Source organism: Zootoca vivipara, chromosome 1 (assembly GCF_963506605.1).
Source record: "Zootoca vivipara chromosome 1, rZooViv1.1, whole genome shotgun sequence".
Lineage (NCBI taxonomy): Eukaryota > Metazoa > Chordata > Lepidosauria > Squamata > Lacertidae > Zootoca > Zootoca vivipara.
In genome coordinates this window covers 67,470,657-67,483,079 of record NC_083276.1, presented here as the reverse complement: position 1 = coordinate 67,483,079, position 12,423 = coordinate 67,470,657, and positions in this window count along the sequence as shown.

Sequence of the window (12,423 nt, the reverse complement as noted above, 5' to 3'; positions counted from 1 at the left end):
GAAATCAGCCCTGAGTACTCACTGGAAGGACAGATCCTGAAGCTGAGGCTCCAATACTCTGGCCACCTCAAGAGAAGAGAAGACTCCCTGGAAAAGACCCTGATGTTGGGAAAGATGGAGGGCACAAGGAGAAGGGGATGGCAGAGGAAGAGATGGTTGGACAGTGTTCTCAAAGCTATCAACATGAGTCTGACCAAACTGCGGGAGGCAGTGGAAGACAGGAGTGCCTGGCGTGCTCTGGTCCATGGGGTCACGAAGAGTCGGACATGACTAAACGACTAAACAACAACAAAAGGGTAAACTAAGCGATACTCGGTGTAGTTTTTTGAGAGCTTGCGATTTTGGAAATTTATTTGTTAGTACCACTTGCCTAAAAACACGAAATGCTTTGCAAACTGCTTAGAGGTCTTCTGTTGAGAAAGTGGTATATAATATTTGTTAAATAAGACAAATTAAATAAACAGTGCCATACTGTACAAACCTACTTGGAAGTAAGCCTCACTGAGTTCAATGAGACTCCCCTCCCTGGAAAGTTAGCATAGCATTACAGCATCAAACTTACCTAGGAGTAAATCCTATTGAACACAGTGATCCCTACTTCTGAGTAGCACAACACTGTCCAGTTAATATGTTTAACAAAACATGTTCATTGTTTTTTTTTTTAAGTTAATGGAATTATTATTTTTTATTATTTGGATTTTGGAGATTGAAATATGCTTTCATAAGTATGATTTTTCTAGGCTGCTTTTACAGAACTCATGGTGACATATTGAAATATTATTAAATATTTTCAGAAGAAAAATATAATTTACCTTGACCATACACAGTACACTATCAATTCTCAAGTGTCCTTGATGTCTGACTGATCCAGATATTGCTTCTGTCGTGAATGATTTTTATTTTTTTGCTACTTGTATTTTTCATGTTGGCATTTTATTATAGTTTAGTCTCCTGTATGTGAACCGTTGCTGTTATTTAACGATTTATTTAGGGTTTTTTTTAAACAAAGGAATGCAGAGAAAACATTTTGAACACCAACACAAAGTTCTAAAAGTTCAGCTGTAAACACTGTATAATGCACCAATGTGATATTCAAGGTTGTATTTTGATGATTTTTTAAAAAAAATCATTATAGAACCACCAGATATGTCTGACTGAGTACTTTTGTCATATGGACTAGAGGACTCACAAAAAGTATGGTAGTGAATTCTAGCTCTTCTCTAGTATTGAGAAACTCTGGTTTTGGAGAAGGGCCATAGCTCAGTGGTGGAGCATCTGCTTCCAGGTGATGTAGAAGGGAACGCCAGGTTGGGTTGGGTGAGAACGTTGTCTGAATTCCTGGAGAGGCCCTGCCATTCAACATAGACAGTACTGAACTAGATGGATGGCAGCATCCCATGTTCCTTTGTTTTACAACTCTCTAGTGGCCCTGTTTCACAGCATCCCTCACCACCCAAGAATCATTGAAACAGATGCATTTGTGAGCAGCAGAATTGTTCATTAAGTGTGCTAACTAACATAGAGTGCTGCTTTCAAACTGAGCTCATGACAAAGTGGATTATAAAAGCCTGCATAAACGAGCATAACAGTTTCCAAATATAGTGTGAAGTTTCCTATTTGTTTCCAGAACATCCTTTTTTTGGTTTGTTTTAAGTGTTTGGGACTTTGGTCAACAATGACAATCTTCTAATTTGCATCTGCAGCCAAGGTATACATAAAATGTATTTTGAATACAGAACGCTCAAATAGATATTCTGTGAACTACTCAAATGTCCCCAATTGTATCCACAAAATTATAACATCCTGTACAGCAGATATGTAATAAATATGTGGAAGGACTTATAGCCATAGGTCTAACTAGATATAGTATAGGCCAAGAATGCCTGTGAAATGGGATTGAATCACTCAAGAGGCAGCTTATCTACCTGCAGAAGGTTTGCGTCAAGGTCAGTTGCAAGCAAGGCTGGAATGTGAATGTGCCTCAGAGTCACTATCAGTGCAATGGCCTTTGACTGGCATACCTGAAATGAGTTTGTGGCCCCAATCTAGTTCTTAATGAATAACCTACAAGGTGGCATCTTTCCTTGCAATTCCAGATGAGAAATGAGTCTCTGTGCAGCTCTGACGAATGGTAAAGATGTTTTCGTGCCAAAGAGGGGCTGGCAGCATGAGCCTGACTTAAATATATCACAAATGTATCGGGTAAACAACAGTGCTTGGAATTCAAGTAGGTCTGGCACAGCCACATAATCTTTCTAACTTCTGTGTATGATTCAGCTGTGTATGATTAAAGGTTTACTAGAAAGATTGAACATACTACTGTACTACTACAGAACGAACATATAAATTACAGTTCCGGAGGCCCGTTCGCAGCATGAAAAGGCCGCATCCTGAAGCGCCGCACCTGCGCACACGTGTGACGCAATGCGGCGCTTCTGCGCATGCGTGCAGGTTACGGACGCGCTGAACCGGGAAGTAACCCGTTCTGGGACTTCCGGGTTCGGTGTGTCTGTAACCTGAAAAGATGCAACCCGCAGCGGATGTATCATGATGTATGACAGTACTAAGATCTTTGGCTGGTTTATTTATTCAGAATAGTCTATACATTTAGCATTTATTCATTCGGAACCTGTCTTTTCCCCATAGAACACACAGCACTATATGTAGGGTTCCTAGGCAGTTTCTTGTTGAGGTTTCTCGTTCAGACCGAATCCCAGACCCAAACCTGCTTAGTCTCAGCAAGCGTGCTGCCACAAGTACTTTTGGGTCATGCCCTTGTGGCAGTAACATCCTTACAGTTCCTTTCTTTGACTAGGGCTGGATCTACGTTGACCTGTTTAACGTTATTAAAACGATATTATATATATCGTTATAGAATGTCACAGGTCATACTTGCAAATCAAAATGTTTTTCTTACCTTGCTGTGGGTTTTCTTCCGTCAAAATACTGCTCGTTGCTCTGCACCGCCCTCTGGTGTTACATTTTAATAACACATTATGAACGCTAGAGGCAGAACATAATGTGTCCCTCTATATGTTACAAAAACCCTTTCTTTATGTTGTAAACCACGAGTGTAAATCTACCTTAGGTTTCCCAGGGAATTGGGAGCAATGACTCTTCCCCAGGGTTTGGGACCCATCTTGGGAGTGGGCTGAAATGTGATTTGAGACTTGGTGAGCTGAATTTATAATTGGCATGTGATGAAATGCTCCCTTGCTTAGTGAATGGGCAGTGTGCAGTAGATCTTGCTAGCCTTTGTTGATGGTACTGCAAAATGGCCACTATTGCAAAACATGAGTTTAGGAATGTGGCAAAATAATCATAGCTGGTTCAGTGAATGGAGACATCTATCCCTTGCAATGCCATGTAGTGATTATGAAGTGTGACTGGCCCTTACACACCCATAATAGTAATTCAGGATGTGCTTTCTCCTCATTTCACATAAACCTTCCTCTGCTACCTATTCCTAAGGTGACGATTGACGATGTGGAAACTCCATAGAATAGGAGTTTCCTGCTCTGTCATTCTTCTCTGTGTTCCACTGGTAAAGGTAAAGGTAAAGGTAAAGGTAAAGGGACCCCTGACCATTAGGTCCAGTCGTAACCGACGCTGGGGTTGCAGCGCTCATCTCACGTTATTGGCCGAGGGAGCCGGTGTACAGTTCCGGGTCATGTGGCCAGCATGACAGAGCCACTTCTGGCGAACCAGAGCAGCACACGGAAACACCATTTACTTTCCCGCTGGAGCAGTACCTATTTATCTATTTGCACTTTGACGTGCTTTTGAACTGCTAGGTTGGCAGGAGCTGGGACCGAGCAACGGGAGCTCACCCCATCGCGGGGATTCGAACCACCAACCTTCTGATCGGCAAGCCCTAAGCTCAGTGGTTTAACCCACATTGCCACCCACGTTCCACTGGTAGGACTGACTAATTTAAGGGAAATGCGTGACACAGCCTTTTTCATGGTGGCATCCTGTTTGTGGAATGCTCTCTCTTGACAAAGTTGTCAAGGCCCCAATGGTGCTATCTTTCCAGTTACAACTATTTGTTTCCTCAAGCAATCTAAGGGTTCTTACTGTTAAAGCCTTATTTGCTCTTTTTATCTGCCCCTTTTTGATGGGTCTCCTTATTGTTTTACTGATGTTCATGTATAAACTTACTGAGTAATTTTTTTCATGTTGAATCCCACCCTGATACCAGTGTCGATGAAGGATGGGCTATAGACTTTTAAATAATGAGAAAAATATTATTAATAATAAACAAGAATGTGTTAGTCAAGCCATCCAAGTATATTAATTATAACGTGTGGTAAACAAAGTGTCTTTACTATCCAGATCCCTAAACTGATGTAGGTTAGGTACCCCTGTTAATCTCCACAGAGTGAGATGGATTGAACCTAGCATATTTTACCATTTTACCTTTTATTTATATGTTTCACTTGCCTTCTGGTTCTAGGTGATCTGTTTCTTTCACTCTGATAAAGAGACAACCTAAACTAAAATGGCAGAAAAGACACAACAAAACTTGGAAGTCAGTAAAGTGTGTCAAAACGAAACACAACACAACCCTCTAAACAGACAATAAAGTTTCTGATCTGGAAATAAAAGAATGTAATTAAGTAAGGAGGGGGTATTATGGTGGCAAATAACGGCAACAGCAATTTGAAAAGTCCTTGATGGCAAAGCCAATAAATTAAAAAAAGAAAACCATTATAACTGTGGAGCCGCCTGGGGGGGAAACAAAACTGAAGCTGAGCAAGGTAATAGCTTGGGATCTATGCAGTAAACAGAGGTAATGGGTTCAAAATAGTAACTGCACATACAAAAGCAAAGGCTTCATCTCTGTCAGAAGAAATATGCGCTCTTCAGGCTGTTATTATTTTAGTGGAGAAGACACTTTTATTGTGATCAGTTTGCTTTCTTTTCCTGAGTTCAGTGAGTATAGTTTGTAGATTCTAATTTATGAGGAAGATATGGGCAATCGAACAGGAATCATGGATAAAATGGAAACATTCTTCTTTCCAGATCCCCAGTTTAGAGGTGTGGTTTTCTTTTTACTCTGAAGTGGGGTTGGGGTAGAAATTAGATTTCAGTTCACATTTACAGGTGAACCTGCCTTAGCCACACTTTTCTCTGAAACAATACGAGAGGTGAAGCACACAAGCTAGCCTTTGAAATTTGCAGGTGTCTGAATTTTGTAATACACTTCTGCAGGCAAACATATGCATATATTAGGGGAAAGAGAGCATAAAATAACATACAAACTTAAAATGAGAAATGGCTTGCAAAAGCATGTACATTAGTCAAAACTGGACAATTATTCTAGGGACAATTCGCAGTGAAATACAGTGAATTTTTTCATGTAGTGTTTTTAATAATAATAATAATATTGGAGATTGCTGAGGAAATGTGGAAAACCAAATTCAAGACTGGAAAATGAGAGACCCAGAATTGACAGGTCCATCTATCCCTACTCTAAAGCTTCTGCTGGTTTGGATGCACTGCTGCGGGGCACCTTCTCCCCTCTAGGTGCAATAATAGACAGCATCAATATTCACGCAAATCCCTCCCAAGCTACATGGTAAACAGGGGAAAGGGGAAGTGTAGCCCTTGTAGAATAATGTTATACAAAACACGAAATGGTAATCTTTTTTGTTTTTATACTTTTTTTTTCCTCAAGCTGAAGGACCAAGTTTGCAGCATAGACATTTCTTTGGTCTGGGTATCTGACCAGATTCATAGCCCTGGCTCTTTTGTATCTCTTATTTGCACATGCTGGTATGTCACTTTTAAACTCTCTCCAGTATAATCCCTATACAGAGGGTTTGATAAACTTACTCTATGAAGAGTGAGGGTTCCTCTGAACCCAGCAGAGAGGAAACAAACCCCAACACTCCCAAGTCCCCTAAGTTCATCTGAAACTTGGGATTTGTTTTGGCTCTGCCTTTGGCAAGTGTAAGAGCAGAGTCATTAGAAGTCTTCTTGTGTCTCCAGCTCCAAACTGCAGGTGGGATTGCTGTGGATTTGAAGCTACACCACCCAAGTGTTTCAAGTTTGGAGTACCCAGCATGTGCTGATACATAGAACAATGACTAGAAGTTGTGATGATATGATCCATAACTACATGACATTGTAAATCCATAAAAGTTTTGGCTGTGAATGAAGCTGGACGTTGCATCTTTTTGGATGGACCAGTCTTGAAAATGAACCATACTGCTGTCCTGTAAGAAAGGGAGAGAAATAATCTTATCTGGGAGGGTTGAAATATAATCTGGCCTGTAATCTGGCCCTATTTGGGACATCCCTTCCAGGTGGCTCACAGACAGAATAAAAATAATAATAAAATCAGTTTAAAAACAAACAAGAAAACAAGCAGCATAAAATTTGGGGTTCAGGGAGCATATAGAGCACATCTGAGCAAAACAGCTTTAGATAATAGTAAAGGATGGGGTGGAAGAGGCGAAAGAAGCCTCCTGGGGGAAATGCCAGCACCTCCCATGGCACCCACACAAGGTCTCAGTTAAGATCACCTCAAAAATCCACAATGCATGAGAGACTGTTCTTCCTGCTCAGTTCATGTATGCATTTGCGAACTTGTCCACATGACATTGGTGGCCAGGACTGGACAGCCACCCTCCCTTCAGTTCTGAGCAGAGGAGAAACACAAAGAGCTTCTCTGCGAGCAGGTGGTGCTGCTGGGTTTTTTTTGGGGGGGGGTAAAAGAAGAAGTGTGTGGTGCTCTTTTTCAATTGATGGAGGCTTCCTCACACTATTTTGTGGGCCTCTATTTGTTCTCCTTCAGATATGGCAGCCATTTTGTGTTATGCCACACTCTCACAGGTGCCATTTTGTGCTTGTCACCTACAACCCTTTCTCAAAATTCTAAATGTGCCCACTGGCCCAGAAAGGTTGCCGACCCCTGCTTTAAGAGCATATGAACAAAAGAAAATATGGACAAATGGGTGGAATCAGCGGAACGTTCTCTTAAGATTTACCACGGCTTTTGCCCTTGAGAAAAGAAAGCGGCTTTGATATTTCAGTTTCCAATTCTTCAATAGTGAGTTTTGTTTGATATATGCTGACTCCTGTAATAGCTTACATCAGTTTTGATTAAACAGAAACTGCCTAAATATTCAGCCTAATGCTTATCTAATGTATTATATAGCAGAGTGATTGTACGTTATAATAATAGTTAGCTGTCATATCAGAGTGACCCTCCATGAGATGGTAATGTCGAGTGATGACTACTGATGCTGTGAATATAGCAGGAATAACTGTGGGGTTTCTTTCTCTTAAGGCATATGCATTTGCAGTATCAATTTATAGTGGAATTTCACAGTCCCATCATTTGAAGAATTCAAAATGGCCTGAAGCACAGAGACCAATCATTCTTAGTTTCCTTGTGAAGCTAGAGTCTTGTAAATAGCATTGACAAAGTAATGAAATTTCCCCCCACCACAATATAAGATGGTGCTGTGTTCTGAAGTTTAATAAATGTTTTGATTAAAATCAGACCAGTTGTCTCAATCCTGGTTGCTCTAGGTTATTCTCATTGCATTTTTCATGCCCACCAACTTAGCTGCTTCAGTTTAAAACGAGATACATTATTTTTGAAATGACAACACTGATTATTTTGTATTTGTCACTGATTAATATTTCTGCCTATAATGTAGAGAGTTTATCCCCAATAAAAGCATCATATACAATCACACAGTCTGAAAAACATTACTATTTTAAATATGCCCATGAGTATATAATCTAATTCTGTAATGTTTTCTTTGCAACGTGGACAGCAAAATTTCTGGAAAAGCAAAGAGCCTCATTTATTGCAAGGAAATTACATTCAGTAATGATTGCTGAGGATCTGATCTTCTTGTTTTTTTTGGCCTAAAAACACATTCAGAGCACTGGAAAAAGAGGAGCTGTAGGAATCAATTTATTTCCGTTCCAGGTCACTTTTGCTTTTCCTCATCTGTAAGTTCATTCTGTCCCATGTCTATGTTAATTTGCAATTTTTAGTTGTTGTTGTTGTTGTTGTTGTTTTTTTTTAAAAAATCTGCATAAAATGCATGTAAGTATGACTAATGTTGGCTATCATGCAATATTATTTTTTTGAGCCAAGAACTGCATCAGAACATTCAAAAAGGGCAGAAGCTGGTAGAATGGAATTCAACATCATGCCATGAACGTCCCATCTGTGCAAGCATTTCTGCTTGCCAGATGGAATATTCCTCCTCTCTTCACTGTGTGCACTGTTCTAGGGGTTCTCATTACCCCCCTGAACCAATTTCAAGGTGGAGAAAAGGAGAGAAAGCCCCATTGCACATGACCTCTGCTGGTGGGGCTTGTTAGAAGAATCCTGCTGTAAGTTCTGATTGGTTCATTCATCCAAGATGTGCAAATCAGGTGAATTCATATCAAAATTCAGAAAGATTGAATTCCTCAGATATCCCTAGCAAGGAATCTAGATGTTTTTAAACATGTAATACCAAGACGTATTCTTTGATGTGTTAAGTGGTAAATGCTAGGTCACAAAAACTTGCCAGTGTACAAAGTATTAAAATGACAGGCGAGTGTCTATACAAAACAGTGTGAAATGGTCATTACTTTACACATAGGCTGATTTTCATAAATAGAATAAATAGCATAATTATAATAGAGCATAAAATGGCTTTCCAGCAGTAGTCAGGGGTGATAGGAGCTGTAGTCCTACAACATATGGAGGGACATAGGTTAGCCCCCCTTGATGAAGTGGCCAGAGCAGGAATGGGGAACCTAGGGCATCCCAAATGTTTCTGGACTACAGCTGCCATCACCCCCAACTATTGGCTGTGCTTGCTGGGGTTGATGAGCTTTGAAAGCCAACAACATGTGCAGGGCGACAGGTTCCCCACCTGTGTTTAGGGTATGGGCAACATTGGCCCCTGCAGCTGTTACTGCAAATAACAGGAGGAACAAAATAAGGGCAAGACTGCTCTTGTCTGTATCTGAAAGAATTTGAGGAAACTGCTTACACAAAAACAGAACGCTACAGACTCTACTCCAGCAGTAACCAACATGGAGCCCTCCAGATGCTATTGGACTCTCAACTTCTTTCAGTCCCAACTAGCATGACTTATGGTTGGGGATGATGGCAGTTGTAGTCCAATGCAATGACATCTGGAGGACACCACATTGCCTACCTCTGCTCTAACAGGAACATGGGAAGCAGGATTATTCAGGTCTCTGGTCCATCTATCTCAGTATTCTCTTCACTGTCTGGCAGCAGCTCTCAAAAGTTTCAAATGAAAGTCTTTCCCAGCCATACACTGAGATACTAGTGATTTAACTCAAGGCCTTTTGCCTGCAACATATGTTTGCTACCACTGGATTATGACACTTCCCTTAAAATGTATGCCATGTTCAATATGAATTGTATTCACTTTTGCTGAACTTTCTGCCCTGTGTTGACAATGCAATTCCCTGTACTGACAATGCAGTAATTGTCTTCAGTGCAGTTTATCTTGCTCTCTGTGCAGTATCCTACTCAGAAGTAGAGCTTTGCACAGAAGCTGAAGTGAGATTCATAACCCATAGGCTCAAACAGCAGAACAGCAGTCCATTCATCTTGAAATGCAACCATTTTGGCTGTGAACACCTCACATTAAGCTCCTAAACATGTTAACCATAATCCAAAGCTGCATGGGGCTCTAAGTGTACACACAGTTGTGGCCTTCCATTTTCACTTTAGTGTTGGGAAATGGTTTATAACATAATGCCCATAGGGTACTATGCACTCTTCAAAAATCTCAGGTGTGCAATAGGCTCTTGAATCACAGTATCAATGTTTAGGAATCCATATAGAATTGAGGTTGCATGTGTTGGTTGTGGAAAAACTGTGCCCACCTCCCCAGTCTACCATGTGTTCAGGACCCCTGTTTGCTCAGAGCCTATGTACATATAGGCTCAAACATATATAGGCTCCTGTACAGTATGTGCAATCTTTTCAGCTTGCGTACAAATGGCAGATATGGCAGTCTGTGGGCATTCAGGTTATTTCACATAGGCTCCATACAAATGCCCTCCTCCCCCAGGCATGCATGAGGCTGGTGGTGAGGCCAAACGAAGCAACCCTAATTCTCCCCTCTCCTTGTGATCATTCACATTTGGTGAATGCCTGAACAGAGGCTCTGTGAAAGAGCTCCACTAAAGGCCATGCTACAAGTGACGTTTACTTCATAGCAAACTGTTGAGTGTAACCTTTCTTCTCCAATAAAGATTGTCAGTGTGGATGGCCTGATCTGGATCAGGTCCCTAATATAGGGAGTAGGAGAGTGCTTTGACCCCTGCTATGGTTGCAGTCCAGATTGGGGTTTCCATACCTGCAATTTGTCGAAGGGGGAAAAGCTGCCATTGAAGTAAATGTGATCTTTCCCCCACCTGCCGCCTATGTAAGTGGCAGGTGCAGGGGCCCAAGACTCAATCAGGACCCCAGTGGGGAGCAAAGGGTTAATTAAAGTATTCCACTATACTATACTATACTATACTATACTATACTATACTATACTATACTATACTATACTATAGCTCCACTAGTAATTTTTTAGTGTGGTGGTGGTGAAGGTTTTCACTCAGGGGCAAGCTACAGAGTAAACATGAAATGTAGCTTGGTTCTACTCATGGGAAACAGTGCAATTCTTCTTAGGAAGCCAATGAGGTCTTTTATGTGCCTCCAGGGCTTGGTGCATCTGCATGCTTTAAATAAACTCTTTCTAGTTGAAGAACAGCCCCCTACACTGTCTAGAAAGCGAAGAAATTCAGAAGCTGTTTCCAGAGTCAGTGGTGGAGCTTCATGCGCACCTCCCGCAGGGGTGTGGCACACGTTCTGGGGTGGGGCACACCTCCCGGAGGGCTGTGGCGCACGTTCCAGGGACAGGGCATGCCTCCCAGAGGGGCGTGACACATGTTCCGGGGGCGGGCGCCTGCGATGGCGCCCCGTGGAGCCCGCTGCTCGGGGTGGCCCGCCCCCACTGCCCCTATCTTCCTACGCCCCTGTCCAGAGTACTAATTTAACACAACCCAGCTATGATTAAAACCAACGTTGAAGAATTAAAATGCAAATACCGGTCTGAAAAGGCAGCAGCTGTCCTGCTGGTTCATTAATTCTTTGGTTCAGAAAATGCTTAACAAGATGCAAGAATCAATAAGTTGAGGGTGACAAAGCAACCAGTGTTAAAGGATGTGGGGAAGCAGTTATTTTTAAAAAAGAAAAAGATGAGCTATTTGGTTCACCTTGTTATAAAGCTAAGCCTACATCTTTATCCTTCATTGATTAATATCATTCTCCAAGCTGGGAACAGAGCACAGAGTAGCAATAGTATCGTGATTGGACTAGGAGTGCCAAGATAATTATTACTCCGTTAGAAGCCCTAAATGGTTTTCCATTTAAGTGGCACAGAGAACAATAGAAATCTTAAATAGGTTTCGAAGTGACATAGCAAGCAATAAATGTCAATTAGTGCTAATGGCAGAAACCACAAAAAAGCAAGAAAATATTTTAACTTGCTCTTTCCTTATCTTCCCCACACACAAAGTAAAAGCCAATGATGTGAGTGTACTGTATAAGGTATCAAATACTGACAGGATATAGAATGACAGGACAACTGCTTTAAAGATATTATAGATCCAAAGATTAATTTCTTGCTTGGATGCCACTGAAGGGCAATGTAGAAATTCACACAACCACTGAAGTATGTGATGCATACCTGCCCTGTATAATTTCAATGTAAAATGCTACATCCTGTATCTATTTGATACAGGACACAGTTTGACACTTGACACTTTTGAGCAATCACAGCAATAGTCCCCCCCATTGGACAGTCCAGTGAGGTTTGGGCATCTTGGAAAACATTGTTCTTTGTTTAAAAGTATTTCTCAACAACTTTTTATTTAAAATCGCTTAGGCGGTGTTCAAAAATGAAAGCAGAAAAACTGAGAGTGAAAACAAAAATCTGTCAATAGCAGGGTCCAGTCTTATGGGTCAGGTAAAGGCTAGGCAAAAAGAGATGTCTTTACATGACGTCTGACACAATTGATGGATGATGCTTCATGTACATCCTATTACTTAGCATAATAAGATGCTAAAGAGAAGAACAGCCATGTCACAATGGATGTGGAATTACAAACATTGTTGAAATGTTCTAAAGAAATAGCTGGAATGAGTTAACATGACCACAATCTTAATACTGTAAATAAATGTAAAAGCAGGATTCCCAGTTACACTTTCCGCTAGTTAGGCTATGTATAACTCTAGTCTGCATCCTACATGGCCTCAACTATGAAACTGAGCAATATAAAAGATACACAGATAATCTTTCTCTCTGTCTCTGTTTGTTTGTTTCTCTCCCCTACCTGTCTGGCTCTTCTTAGGGCTGCTTCAGACAG